This window comes from Oryctolagus cuniculus, chromosome 3 (genome assembly GCF_051225735.1).
Source record: "Oryctolagus cuniculus isolate XC-2025 breed Fujian yellow rabbit chromosome 3, ASM5122573v1, whole genome shotgun sequence".
Lineage (NCBI taxonomy): Eukaryota > Metazoa > Chordata > Mammalia > Lagomorpha > Leporidae > Oryctolagus > Oryctolagus cuniculus.
In genome coordinates this window covers 160,672,595-160,688,769 of record NC_142869.1, presented here as the reverse complement: position 1 = coordinate 160,688,769, position 16,175 = coordinate 160,672,595, and the positions used below count along the sequence as shown (strand labels likewise).

At 39.2% G+C, this 16,175-nt stretch overlaps 1 protein-coding gene across 8 annotated transcripts in view; it reads left to right on the top strand.

Moving 5' to 3' along the window:
• Positions 1 to 16,175, top strand: part of LOC149127575 (uncharacterized) — a 291,161-nt gene that overhangs the window by 54,868 nt on the left and 220,118 nt on the right. The window contains exon 3 of one of the 8 annotated variants that reach the window (XR_016231766.1): positions 7,729 to 7,800. The exons of the other annotated variants lie outside the window; for them this stretch is intronic. The gene's annotated coding sequence lies outside the window, so the exon portion shown is untranslated. The remainder of the gene's footprint in view (positions 1 to 7,728; positions 7,801 to 16,175) is intronic. 8 annotated transcript variants of the gene reach the window in all.

The following is a 16,175-nucleotide window of genomic DNA, read 5'->3' as shown; positions in this document are numbered from 1 at the left end:
CTCCTGGTTTCCGGTAAGGGAGACCATGAAGGCAGCCTTTAAGAGGATGCAAGTCAAGGGAGTGCTCAGTACTATTCCTTTGGCCTGAGCTAGAAATCTCTAGTCGCAGTTGCGTTTTGATAGTGGTTTTTTTTCTGTGAGATAGACAATACCCATGAGGGAAGATGTGTCCTTGCTTTAACATCAAACATGATGACTACCTTATTTATAAGACTTGAATTTAATAATAAAACTTTCTCTCCATTTGGTCTGAAAAGGAGGTTTTGTCTGTTTACTGTGCCCATGGAAAAGTTAATATAGCTGTGAAATCATAATTTAAGCTCTCATTTTGGCTATGCTATTATTATAGAAAAATGTTAGCCATCTCTTTTATAAGGTTTAAAGATCAAACTGTACATCCTGGAGAGTCCTTCAGTATAGAGTCAGTTTCCCATCTTGAAGAGAATAGAGAAATGAGGGAACAAGTCAGGCTTCCCAGATCACTTACTGTCAATAACTAAATAGCAAATGATAACTTAACAAGCAATTTTAATGGTTAAGTAACAACTTGTGTAAACATTTACCAAAAAGTTCAATGTCTTTTATAAATTTCAAGATAACAGTATGTATTTTTTGAAACATCACTTCAATATCTAACACAAGTGTAAGTTGTTTGACCAGCAAACCCAAGTACAAACATGGCAATGACTTAATCATTTTTAGTTTCTTTCTACCAACAAATTTAAAATATCTGGTACAGAGATTTATTTAGATCACGTGAACCAAAAATGGCATTGGATTAATTTAGCAATTTAAATTTATGAGCAATCTTTTATCTGTAAGCCAATTAAAATGGAGATCTTACTAAATTTTTCCATGTAGACATACAATATGCACACATGTATAAAGTAACATACAAAGTAGAATAATAAGGCAGTTTCAGTAGCAGCTTCTTGATCTTAGCCAAAAGGCCAAGAAGTGATAGTAGTAGCTTCTTAAAATCTTTACTGTTCTCTAACTCTTCATATTCATCTTGCACCTGTCCCCTGCATATTTGTGCCTTTTCATGGCTCCTTGACCTAGATAACACATTCTTTGCTCACAATATTTCAGCCAAACTGGCTGAATCTTTTCTTATGCCTAGACCTTTTCATAAAGCCATTCCCTGTGTTTAGAATAATCCTTGTCCATTCACCACCCTTTGCTTTTTTTAAAAGTAAAGTCTTTGAGATAAAGTATAAAGCATAATTTCACTTTTGCATGCAGTTATTAAGAAATAATACAGATAGATCCTAGGTATTCTTTATCCAGTCTCCCAATGGTAACACCTTGCAAAACTATAGTTCAATATGATAATTAGGATATTGATACCGTTTCAAGATGCAGAACATTTTTTATCTCCGCACGGATCTGTAATGTCACTCTTTGACCACACATCTCTCCAGATCCCCTACCCACTACTCACCTCTGGAATCCACCAATCTGGTCTCCATGTCTATAACATTCTCTTAATAATGTTATATATATGGATTCATGACATATATAACCCTTGGGGATTGGTTTTCTTCCCTCAGCATAATTTTTGGAGATTCATCTGAGATGTTGGTGCATCAGTAATTTGATGCCTTTTAGTGCGAATGTACCACAGTTTGTTTCAACATTCACCCAGTGAAGGACATCTGGATGTTTACAGTTTTGGAATATTATGAATGAAGCTGCTATAAACATTCATGTACATGTTTTTGCAGGAGCATAAATCTTCATTTCTCTGGGATAAATGCCCAGAAGTACAACTGCTGGGTGGCATGATAGTTGCATGTTAAATTTTTTTAACTACCAAAATATTTTCCAGAACTGCTGTATTGTAACTTCATTATTGCCAGCAGTACACTAGTGACTCAGTTTCTCTGCATCCTCACGATGCAGTCTTGTCACTCAGTTTTACTTTAGCCAATCTGATATATGTGTAGTGATATCTCCTTATGGTTCTGATATGCCTTTTTCTAATGGCTAATTATGTTGAATATTCTTTTATGTGCTTACTTGACATCATATATCTTCTGGAAAAGTTTCATATGTTTTGTCCATGTTTTAATTGGATTTTTAAATTCTTTACTGATGAGCTTTGAGTGTTCTTGGTGCATTTTTGGAAGTTTATTTGAAATGTGGTTTGATTCTCCTACTTCGTGGCTCTTGTTTTCACATTTTCAATAATATTTTGTGAGGCAAACATTTAATTTTGTTCAATTCCAATTTAGCATTCTTTATGTGCTAGAGTTTGCATATTAAGTCAAGATATTCTTCACTTAACCATTAAGACCTGAAAATTTGTCTGTTTTTCTGAAAGTTTTTATATTTTATGTTGTACTTTTAAGTCTGTGGTCCATTCTAAGTTTAATTTTGTGTTAGTTGTTGAGACTGAGGTTAACATTTATTTTATTGCCTATGAATGTCTTATTACTCTAGCTCTATTTGTTGAAATGACCATTTATTCTTAGTTATTATGAGAAGATCAGTGGGGCGTACTTATGTGCATCTATATCCATTTATGTGTCTATTTGTCTGCCATACTACACAACCTTGATTGCTATAAAGTATAATAATTTCTGAAACTGGGTAAGTGGATTCCTTTTAACTTCTTCTTTTTCAAAATGATTTTAGTTTGCTATTATCTTTGCCTTCTCATATAAACTGAAGAATCTTGGCTATATTTACAAAGAATTCTGTTTTGGATTTCGATAGAAATTTCATTGAATATAATTTGGGGGATAATTACTGCCTTCTGTGTTGAATCTTCCAATATGTGAGCATAATGTCTCTTCTCCTATTTAGCACTTTGATTATAAACAATTGTAAATGGTACCATATATTAATTTTGGAATCAACATATTGAGTTGCTAGGATCAATAATTAGAGTTGTCGGAGAGAGAGAACAACCTGGGTGAGTCACCTGTGGCACACCCTTAACCCTGAAGAACCAAACAGAGCTCTCTGGCCACACCCATCACATGCTTCTAAGGATCCATCAAAAGCAGAGAGTCCACTTAATCTAGAGTCATAGTATAACGAGAAAAAACACCACAGTGAAGAAACCAAAGGATATCTCCACAATGCCAAGCAACAAACGCAGAAACCAAGGAAACAAGAGCAAGGAAGACACTATGATGCCCCCAAACGAACAAGACATCCCAATTCAAGATTATGAAGATGATGAAATAAAGAAATGCAAGAAACGGATCTCAAAAAATTGATAAGAACATTAAGAAGTTCTTAAAAACAAATTTTTGAACTACAGAAATCCTTACTGGACAGGATAGAAATCTCTCTTGTAAAAATGAAATATTAAGGAGCAATCAAAATGAAATGAAGCAACTAGTCGAACATGAAATGGTGATAGTGAAGAGAAATCATAATGAAATGAAGAATTCAGTAGATCAAATGACAAACACATTAGAGAGCTTAAAAACGGAATAAGTGAAACAGAAGAGAATATCGGACTTAGAAGACAGAGCACAGGAAAGTATACAGTGAAACTAAAGAAAAAGAGGAAATTAGAAATCTAAAAAATATTGTCAGGAATCTACAGGATACTATTAAAAAAACCAACATTCGGGTTCTAGGAGTTCCTGAAGGCATGGTGAGAGAGAAAGGATTAGAAGGCCTTCTTAGTGAGATACTAGCAGAGAACTTCCTGGGTTTGGAGAACAGAGACATCCTAGTACAGGAAGCTTATAGAACCCCTAATAAACAAGACCAAAAGAGATCCTCACCAGAAAACGTTGTAATCGAACTCACCACAGTGAAACAGAAAGAAAAGATCCTAAAATGTGCAAGAGAGAAACATCAGATTACTCTCAGAGGATCTCCAATTAGACTCACAGCAGACTTCTCATCAGAAACCCTACAGGCTAGGAGGGAATGGCAAGACATAGCCCAGGTACTAAGAGAGAAGAACTGCCAGCCCAGAATATTATATGCTGCTAAGCTCTCATTTGTGAATGAAGGTGAAATAAAGACTTTTCATAGCAAACAGAAATTGAATTTGTCACCACTCGTCCAGCCCTGTAAAAGATGCTTAAAGATGTGTTACACACAGAAACACAGAAACAGGGTCATCAATATGAAAGAAAGTAAAAGAAGAAAAACTCCCAGTAAAAGATCACAGAAAGCTCAAAGAATTACTAGAAAGTATCTTTGGAAAAATGGCAGGGCAAAGTTACTACTTATCAATAGTCACATTGAACGTTAATGGCCTCAACTCCAGTTAAAAGACATAGACTGGCTGAATGGATTAAGGAACAAAACCCATCTATTTGCTGCCTGCAAGAAACACATCTTTCCAACAAAGATGCATGCAGACTGAAAGTGAAAGGGTGGAAAAAGATATACCATGCCAACAGAAACCTAAAAAAAGTTGGTGTAGCCATATTAATATCAGACAAAATAAACTTTCATACAAAAACTGTTGAGAGACAGAGGGGCACTATATAATGATTAAGGGATCAATTCAACAGGAAGATGTAACTATAATAAATGTATATGCACCTAATTACAGGGCACTGGTTTATTTAAAAGATATGTTAAGGGACTTAAAGGGAGACTTAGATTCCAATAAAATAGTACTGGGGGACTTCAATACTCTACTCTCAGAAATAGACCAACCAGACAGAAGATCAACAAGGAAACAGCAGATTTAATCGACACTATTGCCCAAATGGATCTAACAGATATCTTCAGAACTTTCAATCCTACTTTTAAAGAATTTACATTCTTCTCAGCAGTACATGGAACCTTCTCTAGGATTGACCACATACTAGGCCATGAAGCAAGTCTCAGCAAATTTAAAAGAATTAGAATCATACCATGCAGCTTCTCAGACCATAAAGGAATGAAGTTGGAAATTAGCAACTCAGGAATCCCTAGAGCATACACAAACACATGGAGATTGAACAACATGCTCCTGAATGAACAATGGGTCATAGAAGAAATTAAAAGAGAAATCAAAAACTTTCTGGAAGTAAATGAGGATAACAGCACAACATATCAAAACTTATGGGATACAGTAAAAGCAGTGTTGAGAGGAATGTTTATAGCAATAGGTGCCTACATCAAGAAATTGAAATTGGAAAGGCACCAAATAAATGAGCTTTCAATGCATCTCAAGGATCTAGAAAAACTGCAGCAAACCAGACCCAAACCTAGTAGGAGAAGAGAAATAATTAAAATCAGAGAAGAAATCAATAGGATTGAATCCAAAAAACATTACAAAAAATCAGCCCAACAAAGAGCTGTTTTTTTGATAAAATGAATAAAATTGACACACCATTGGCCCAACTAACTAAAAAGAAGAGAAAGACCCAAATCAATAAAATCAGAGATGAAAAAGGAAACATAACAACAGACACCACAGAAATAAAAAGAATCATCAGAAATTACTACAAAGAGTTGTATGCCAGCAAACAGGGAAACCTATCAGAAATGGATAGTTTCCTGGACACATGCAATCTACCGAAATTGAACCATGAAGACATAGAAAACCTAAACAGACCCATAACTGAGACTGAAATTGAAAGAGTAATAAAGGCCCTCCCAACAAAGAAAAGCCCAGGACCAGATGGATTCACTGCTGAATTCTACCAGACATTTAAAAAGAACTAACTCCAATTCTTCTCAAACTATTCAGAACAATTGAAAAAGAAGGAATCCTCCCAAATTCTTTCTATGAAGGCAGCATCACCTTAATTCCTAAGCCGGAAAAAGATGCAGCATTGAAAGAAAATTACAGACCAATATCCCTGATGAACATAGATGTAAAAATCCTCAATAAAATTCTGGCCAATAAAATGCAACAACACATCAGAAAGATCATCCACCCAGACCAAGTGGGATTTATCCCTGGTATGCAGGAATGGTTCAACATTCGCAAATCAATCAATGTGATTCACCACATTAACAGACTGCAGAAGAAAAAACATATGGCTATCTCAGTAGATGCAGAGAAAGCATTCGATAAAATTCAACACCCTTTCATGATGAAAACTCTAAGCAAATTGGGTATAGAAGGAGCATTCCTCAATACAATCAAAGCAACTTATGAAAAACCCACGGCCAGCATCCTATTGAATGGGGGAATGTTGGAAGCATTCCCACTGAGAACTGGTACCAGACAGGGATGCCCCACCCCGCTCCCAAAAAAAGAAAAAGAAATAGAGTTGTCATCCTGGGTCCAGTGTTGTTACATGGTAGTTAAAGTTGCTACCTGAGAGGCTGATATCCCATCTGGTTTCTGGTTTGTGTCCCAGCTGCTCCACTTCTGATCAACCTCTCTGCCTATGGCCTGGAAAAGCTGCTGAGAGTAACTCAAGTGCCTGGGCCCCTGCCACTCGCATGGGAGGCCTGGATGAAGTTCCTGGCTTTGGTCTGGTGGTGCTGGCTCTTTCAGCCATCTGGGGAGTACATGGAAGATCTACCCCTTCTCTGCACCTGTCCCTGTATCTCTGAGTTTGAAATAAATAAATATAATAATTATCTCCCTGGATGTAATATTCTGGATTGACATGTCTTGTCTTTCAGCTCTTGAAAAAGTTTGGGCCACTTCCTCTGATGTCTAAGTATTTGATGAGTAACCTGTTATTTGAATTATTTTTTATCATTTTCCTCTGGTTGTGTTGAATATTTTTTTTGTTTCCAGATGTTATGAAAGTTTAATTGTGATGGCTTTCTGTAAGCTTACCCTGTCTGGGGTTCACTGAACTTCGTAATTTGTAGGCATGTATTCATTATCAAAAATGAGAAGCTTTAATTTTGTATTTCTGCTAGTACTTCTTGTAGCCCTGCCCCCTTTCACATCTCCAGCTTGGACTCTGAAGACATGAACACATTAGATATTTTGTTATAATTCAACAGTTTTTCAAATGTCAGTTCATTTTCTTCACTGTATTTTCTGTTTTTCAGATTGTATCATTTAAGATTTCCCAGCTGCGAATTCACTGATTTTTTTTTCCTCTGTCTCCTATACTGCCCTAGTGAGCCCATTCAGTGACCTTTTTAGTGTAGTTATTTGATTTTTCTGTTCTAAAATCACTCTTGGTATTTCTGATATATTTTATTCATTCACCATTTATATTTCTCTCATGAAGCTTTCTATTTTTTGCATTTGTTACAAAAATGTTTAACTACTTGTTGAAGTTTCTTTGTCATGGACACAAAAAAACTTTGTCAGATACTTTTTTCGTATGTCATATTGCTTTGGGGGTCGGGTCTGCTGATTGTCTTTTTCACTTAGTTTGTAATTTTGCTTTTAGCATAACAAGTGACTTTCTGTTGGAATGTAGATATTTTCCAATTATAGTCTGAGATTCTGAATCTAATTTAAATCTTTTCTTTAACTTCACTCCAAAAGGGAAGAATGCCACCTTACAAATGCAAGTAGAAATTGAAATTTCCTTCCCATACAGTCTCCATTGACGTGTGTGGGGCTTTTTGTTAATAGCAGGAAAACGGGTGAGTTTTGCTCTGCAAGCAGTGTGTATTTACACTGTAGTAGACTTGCCTCCTTATCTTTGGGTAATCACACAGCTTCCTCAACTTCATCCCTGCTGAGAAGAAGGGCATCTCCTACTGCAAGGTTGTGTGGAAGTCTAGGCTCTCTTCATGTTCTACTTTGTGCTGTCCAGGCAAAGACTAATTATTGATTGCAGAGATGAATTCCATCTCCTTGTTTGACCTTTTCTGATTCTGTCTTGGCAGGGTTTGGAGGCACTTGTTACAGCCCTCTGAGAGTATGAGACTGCCGGTCCCAGCCAGCCTTTGTTGGTGTGGGTAAGGGGATGTCTATAGTCTGTAGTGTTTGGTTAGAGTACAATGGTTACTGCCAAAAGTTTTCTATATTGCTACATTTTTCCTTTTCATTCTTTGGCAAAAGAGACCTGATATTTGATGTGGAATGTGGGAGTCTTAACCTGTAGGCTAAATGCCTATTTCCTTATTAGAAACACTCATCGATGTTTTTCAATTAAAAACTTCTCCAGCTCCATGTCTAGAATATGTGAGGTCAAAAAAAAAATACAAGGAACTCATTGACCTACAATTCCTTCTGTCCTTTGGTCCCTGGTCAGGTTGCTTTTTTTTCCTTTATCTTCCAGAGATTTTTGATATTTATTATATAATGTTTATTAATTGCCCTTGTAGTTTGCATGAATAGTAGAAAAAATATATCTACTTCCTCTTTCCAGAAGTGGTAATGACCCTTGGCATGAGAAAAAAAAATCTCCTTTATTCTGGTTCAACATCGTTTTTACTGGAAATCATTCCCCAGCTTCCTCTCAGACCTAAGTCACTTGCCTTTTAGAGACTATCATATAAACTCATTTTTGTTCTTTCTATACTGTAGTTATATATATATGTTTATCTGAGAAGCAGGCCTTCCATTTGCTGGTTTATTCCCTAAGTGATCATAAGAGACAGAGGACCAAAGCTGGGAGCCAGGAACTTGATGGCGGTCTCTCACATGAGTGGCAGGACAACTTCCTCAGTCACCATTATTGCCTCCCAGGATCAGTATTAGCAGGAAGTTTCCGTCATGAGCCAGAACTGTGTGCCCAATCCAGGTACCGTGAGGTGGGAGTGGTTATCTTAACTGGTATTTTTTTTTTTTTTTGACAGAGTGGAAAGTGAGAGAGAGAGACAGAGAGAAAGGTCTTCCTTTGCCATTGGTTCACCCTCCAATGGCCTGTGCAGCTGGCGCACTGCGCTGATCCAATGGCAGGAGCCAGGTGCTTCTCCTGGTCTCCCATGGGGTGCAGGGCCCAAGCACTTGGGCCATCCTCCACTGCACTCCCTGGCCACAGCAGAGAGCTGGCCTGGAAGAGGGGCAACCAGGATAGAATCCGGCGCCCCGACAGGGACTAGAACCCGGTGTGCCGGCGCTGCAAGGCGGAGGATTAGCCTAGTGAGCTGCGGTGCCGGCCTCACATGTATTTTTAAACTTAAAAGATTTTAAAAAATTGACCGTTGTGCTTTCTTGATAAGATTCTGAGCTTTATGTAGATATTGATTATGGTTGTTTTTTAAATACCCTTTTCTTCACAGTGCCTAGGACTCTGCCTGTCCATTAATAGTAAATTCTTAATAATAAGTCAGTATAATAAAATAGAGACTTAGCTGTGCAGTTAGACTTTGCCACTTTGCTAGATGTATAATCTTCATGTTTCTTTTGTCCTTATATTCCAGTTTATTACAACCAGATATTAAGTATTATAACAGGTACACGTTAGCTGTATTTTAACAGTATGATAGCTATTGGTTGTCACTATCAGTTCCTGATACTATTAGTTCCTATAGTTATCAGTTCTTGAAATTGCACTCTTGCTTTATTTTTCCTTGTATCTTTGATGACGAATTTCCCAAGAAATGGTGGAAATTTAATTAAGTTGAATTATGTTAATAGGTCTATTGCTTAACCAAATGAATATAAAGTTTCTAATTTAACATGCATCTAGGAAATGTGATCAAAAGGAATGAAATATTTAGATAGAAACATGGTTTTGTTAAGGAGCAAAATGATTGCTTTTATCAGCTATTCACCCCTGAACTACAACAGCAGGTTGAGAATGGAAGATACATTTTCAAAGAGAGTATACAAAAGCTCACAATGAGACAACTGCAATAGAAAGTTAAAAGAACAAGTGTATTTGGCAACATAAAAAGACTATACCAGTCCTCTAGAGGAGTAGGTAAGAGAATTTTTGTCAAAGTGAATCATTTTTTATTCTTACCAAGTTAGGAAAAGGGAAGAAAGCATGGCAGTATTTGCCTTTCTTAGGTATCAAAATACTTAACATGGGTCATGGAAAAAGAAGGGGTTTGCAACCTTTTCCTGACGTCTGTTTTTGCAGCTAAGTTTTATGTCATGAACCATGTGATACTTCCACTTGCATAACTGTAACGGGGTTATCCTTGGGGTTAAAAGTACCCATTAAATATATGGGATTTCTTGCTACTAGCTCCTGAGAAGATTGCAACTTGTGACTATGAAGGAGAAAAATAAAAGCACAGGGAAATTCTGAACATCTCAGGTTCAGTTGTGAGTGAGAGGGGACCACTGGTGAATGTGCATTAATGATGATGATTACCTAACATATGCTACGTGCCAGGCACTGATCTGTGACTTTTACGTGCATTTAGTCATTTAATTCGCATATTAAATTACTTCGCCTATCATGACATATTCATCTCATTATATTCATCTTGGGATATGGATGTTACACTATCCTCCCAGGATTATAGACTCTCTGCCTTTTTGAAGGGAGGTGGTATATTCTTGGGATGAAAGAACAGATGTATTACACCCTTTTCCTATACTTTCTGTTACTGGTTAAGCTGTGGACCCAGTACACCAGAATATGACATTATCTGGAAATAGCATTGTTGTGAATATGATTGGCTGGGATAAGATCATCTTGGAGTAGGAAAGAGTTCTAATTAACTGGTGTTATAGAAATGAGAGATATGTAGACAGGCATACACATAGGGAGAAATCCATGAGAACATAAAGACAGATGCTGACCTCATAGCCCTCAGAAGGAACCATCCATCTGTTGGGTCAACTCCCCAAAAGGTCACAATGACTGTGGCTGGGCCAAGCCAGAGCTTGGAGCTTCTTCCAGGTCTCCCATATGGGTGCCGAGGCCCAAGCAATTTGGCCATTTTGGCCATTTTCCGCTTCTTTACCAGGCACATTAGCAGGGAGCTGGATTGCAAGTGGAACAGCTGGGACACAAGCCAGCCCCCATATGGAATGCCAGCACTGCAGGCTGTGGTTTAACCCACCCTGTGCCACAACTCTTGACCCTGATCTTTATCATTTTGAAGGTAATGTGTTTCTTTGAAAAAGCAAAACAAAAAGTAATGAAGATACTCTCCAGAAAAGATGCAAGCATTCTTGAAATTTCTGTAGGTTCGCAAATGTTCTGTAGCCAATCATAGACTCAGGCTATGCTAGGAACATTTGACCTGAGTCAACACAATCTCACCTGACCATCTGCATGGGAACATGTGGCCCTGAACTAAACATTTCCCATGAAAAGAGCTACCCTTTGGTGTGTGATGACATATCATGGTGACAGAAGGAATCATGGCTCTAAGGAGCTGGTCCCATGGACTGGTGACTCACAAAACAGTATTCAACTGCCTTTAAAATATCCTGACCCCTAACACAGCCCTCTGCTAAGCCATATAGCTGCTTTTCTTGTTTTCTTTGTTTTAAAGCAAAAAATTCTCATCTAATTTCTAGGTATATTTTAGAGTCAAATTTAGACATAAGTAGTGCTAGCTTTTTACTGTTTTGGTGTGCTTTGAGGAGAGAACTTGAATTCAGAATACCTACTTTTGCTTATATTTAAACCTCTAATTATAATTTGGGGGTAAACAGGAAAGAAGAGTCTGGGGAAGTAGCTCCTGGAAGGATGGATATCTTTTGTAGAAGAGATGGGAGAAAGCCAAAAATCTCACAGTATTTTTTTCTACACCCTGCTTAGTACCGAGAATATTAAATAATCTTTGCTGTGGTGGGCTCTCTATCTACCAGGCTGAAAGTCTAGTGAGAACCTCCTGCCCATCTTCTCTCTCAGGTTTTAAAGTTATGCCATGCTGTCTGGGAGTTGCTTTTCTTCTCCTTCTCAAATAAGGCACCTTTCTGTTACTGTGCATTGAAACCCTTGGAGACTTAGTCTGTCTCCTGTTGTTCTCCAGCCATAGGTGCAACTGCCCATGCCATGATTTCATGCTATCCTGGATGAATGTCTTTCACCTGGACTCGCGATACTTTTCTTTCATTTTGAGGAAGAGATACCTGTCTTGATACTGCCAATGCCACTTAGATATTTGTCAACCTGGAAGGGTGACTCCATATTGTTTGGCTGTCATAATTAATATCAAACATCTTATTGTAAGGTGTCCGGCGCATAACGAATCTTCCCAGGCAGGTGAATCAATTAATTCACAGGCTTTTATTGGGGTTCCACTCCCGGGCGAGGTTTCCCGGTCCCAACACAGCAACAGAGCAGGGGGCCGGGGAAGTCGCGCGTCAGAGATTGGGAGAGCTCCTTTTATAGATTCAGGGCATGGGAGTTAAAGGTGGAGGCAGGTCTGATCCTCATTGGTTGACCTTTAGGCACCTGTGGGGACCTTGACAAGGACTTTCTTCCCCGGAAGTAGGCCTCTCCATTCCCGGAAGTGTAGGCCTTCCCTCCTTGTGGGGCCCAAAGCTACCATCCCGACCTTTTGATGATAGGAAAGGGGGCGACGATGAGTCTCTCTGGCTACTTCCTGCTGACTGGGGATGTCGTCTACAGGGGCCTGCTTGGGGGTATCTTGGGGCTCCACAGGGAAAGGCATGTATGGATGGAGAAGCATCTGGTTGACTGCCTTGTTTCTGAAGGCCTTGGTTCATTCCATTATCACCTGCTGTAAATGCTTAAACGGACACTGTAGTGTACAAGTCAGGGTGAGAATAGCAACCAATGATCCTAAGAGTGGCATTAACCAGGTAATGAAAGGATTTCATAGAGGAGAGGAAATGGGGGGGTCCTTGGACCCTTGTGAGGATTGTTTGATGGATGTGATTTAAATCTGATCCCAGCCAAGACCAGGAGAAAGGCCACTCAACTTTTGCAGGTAGAGGGGTTTGTCTGTAGAGAAATTCTGAATAATCATACAAATTAGGTGGAGGAGAGGACCATCAGTACACACAGGTTGGGAGTAGAGCCATTGATGTTACAGTAGAGGTTATTATTACAAAGGAATGAGACCCAAGTAGGCTAGACAGGGTCTAGAACAAAGGATAGAGTCATTATTAGAGAACTCAAGAAAGGTGCTGTCTAAGCCACAACTAAGTTTGCTGATTGAGAGGCAAATAGAACCTGACAGAAGGGGCTTGATAATAATTTGGTGGGCTTTAGGCTTTGTAAGTTAAGAGGCCCAGACCTATCTCTTCACATAGGGTACATCCTAAGGGAGGTGTGATCCTCCTTGGGGAAGGCACCCTGTTGACTTCCATTACCTACCTGGCCTGGGAGGAGAGCTGGCTAGGTAAAGCAGGTGGCATCTCTAACAGGAAATTTACAGTTCTGCCTGCAGTGTTGCTGACCCTACTTGGCCGTCTCCTCTCAGCAGCAGTGGTCACTTTGGAAGCTGTGCTGAGTGAAGGGCTTTTCAGCTTAGAACCAATAAGATCCGTGGCTCTGACCTGAAGTCCTTCGACTCCAGGGCAGTTCCATTTCCAGTGATCCAACTCTTGCCTGGCAGAGCTGCCAGGGCTCTTCACAAGCTGACTTCTGCTGAAGCCCAGGCTTACCACATTGCAAGCCACTGCAGTGGACTGGCCTGTTGGGTCTCCTTGAGGGCAGATCACTGTACAGAGCAGCCTTTAATAGGCCTGCCACCCATTGCTTCTGATGCCTAGCTTTCTTTTCCTCCTGGTTTTTGTTAATGCAGACCAGAGAATGCAAGTCAAAGGGGTGCTCAAGTCCTAGATCACTTACTGACAATAGTAATATCAAATGAAAATTTAGAAAGCAGTTTCAATCATTAGATAACAAATATAGCAGTGTCAATACTAGCTTTTTATACTTTTTTAATTTACCAATTGATTTGAATTACTTTCTGCTCTTAGTAAGTTCAGCTAACCATACATTCAGTTGGTACCTATAATACATTATTGGCTTCATCTGTTTACAGCACCATCCCAAAGTACTGAATACAATAGATGTGGCTGGAAAAAGTCCATCAGAACCTATAGGAGGACAGCTAAGCACAGAATCAACAACACATTAGTTTTATGAGCAGCAAATCTGATATATAAATCTGTGGATGACAAAAGACTTTAAGTTGCCTCGTTTAAAATTATAAACTTATTATAAACTCAACAAGAGGCACGTGCTTACTTCACATAGCATTTTTGAAAGCACCTGTAGGATTTTACAGAACATTTAACTCTTTAGGCCTCTGTGGCTTTCTCATTAAGATCCAAGATTTCTTTCATAACCTTCTGTGACTTCCACACACCCTCTTCAACTTACTTGAAGTATTCCATCATTTCCATTCCAGTCTAGAGTAAACTAGCCATCAGGATGAAGTCAATCTTACAAACTTTGTCCTTTCTTTATTCAAAATAACTTTCCTTTTAACCTTCCTTACCAAATGCACATTTCTATAACATTTTTAACACAAATTTAACATGCTGAGTATACAAGAGTTTACAATAAATTAGCAGTTACACCTAAATGACTTAAGATGCTGATATATCTCTACTTGAATTCAATTAAAATTAAAATTGCATTCATCTAAAACAAGTACTAATTACCCATTGCTGTTTCACTGAGTACTGATTACCCGGAAACCTGTTAAAATAAATTGCAAAAATAAGCTCAGCAAGTTGTAAAGCAATATTTTCAAAGGTAGTGATCTTAGATTCAAAGAAAGGAAACCAGAAGAGGAGGCTAGACAGCTACGTGTCAGGAACAGGTCCTTTTAAAACTTTGCCGGAGGGCGGCCAGGGAAGCAGGAGCAGTGAATCCCATTAGGATGGGGGTGGGGAGCTTGACACTGGTGGTTGGGCCACGTGGCTACCTGGCTTCCAGCAATGGCGGCGGGGAGAGGCAGGACATGGGGTGGGACAGGGCGGAAGAATGCACATATCGGGGCGGGAGGTTCCTGGCTAGCTGTGGGATCCCAGGAACTCAGGAGGGTCCGAAAAGGTGGAGGGTGGAGAGTTTGGCTGTAACACAGATGGTGATAGCTTTGGGATCCGCAAGGAGGGAAGGCCTACACTTCCGGGAATGGAGAGGCCTACTTCCAGGGAAGAAAGTCCTTGTCAAGGTCCCCACAGGTGCCTAAAGGTCAACCAATGAGGATCAGACCCGCCTCAACCTTTAACCCCCATGCCCTGAATCTATAAAAGGAGCCCTCCCAATCTCTGACACGCGACTACCCCGGACCCCGCTCTGTTGCTCTGTTGGGACCGGGGAACCTCGCCCGGGAGTGGAACCCCAATAAAAGCCTGTGAATTAATTGATTCGTCTGCTTGGGAAGATTTGTTACATGCTGGACACCTTACACTTATCTGCAAGCTGAATGGGATTTCAGGATGTACAGTTACTCCTAACATTTGCTGCCATGGGCTAGGGGGACTACCATTTAGGCCCCTTCCTCTCATTCTCTTTCTTCATACTTGCCTCTCAGTCTGGATGCTCTATTACTGTCTCACTTTTTTTTAGAATTAATAATGCTGTTTATCAACACATAATCATCTTTTATTGTATGATATTGCAAATTTTTTGAATCACTGAGGATAGCTACATAAAATCATATACAACCTAACACCCATGCCACCTCCAAAAAATCCCTTCTTGGATCTCTCAACTATGGGAGACTTCTTCATTTCATGATTCTCTATATGTAGTAATTACTATACATATGGTATATTTATGTATATTTACCCCAAAGATAGTTCTTGAGAACTGGTGGGCCTGTTCAGTTCATCTCCCTTAGCACTGCACATAAAGTGCTCACCACAGGCTACATTGGTTTTTTTGGCAGTGGGGAAGAGCAGGGGGGCTCATTTTACTATCTGAAGCCATTGTTTGTTTTCTTAAATTAATCAGAATTAAATTTGAGGTTGAAACAGTTTGGTGAATACAAAATTAAAGAATGTAGGTGAAGGGACATAAAGGGAGATGCTAATCAATACTATTTACTGAGCTATTGCAGTATGCAATGAAAATATAGTAGGTAGTTAAAAGGAAAATAGAGAGCAGAAGTTTAGGTGGAAGCTTGAGGAACATGTCAAGTAAGTTAAAGATTATAAAATATTTAGATTTATATAGCAATTTTCTTCCAAGGAACATAAGGGACTTCTGGTAATATAGACATAGGTCAAACTATTGCTATATATTTCATTATCACCAGGGACAGAATAATGCCTGGTATCAAATAAGATTTCAGTTAATAATTGTGAGATGGATGTGTGAAGTACTGCACATTTTGGAAGAGGAAATGGTTTCTTAAGACAACTATGAGGCCGGCGCCGCAGCTCACTAGGCTAATCCTCCGCCTAGCGGCGCCGGCACACCGGGTTCTAATCCCAGTCGGGGCGCTGGATTCTGTCCCGGTTGCCCCTCTTCCAGGCCAGCTCTCTG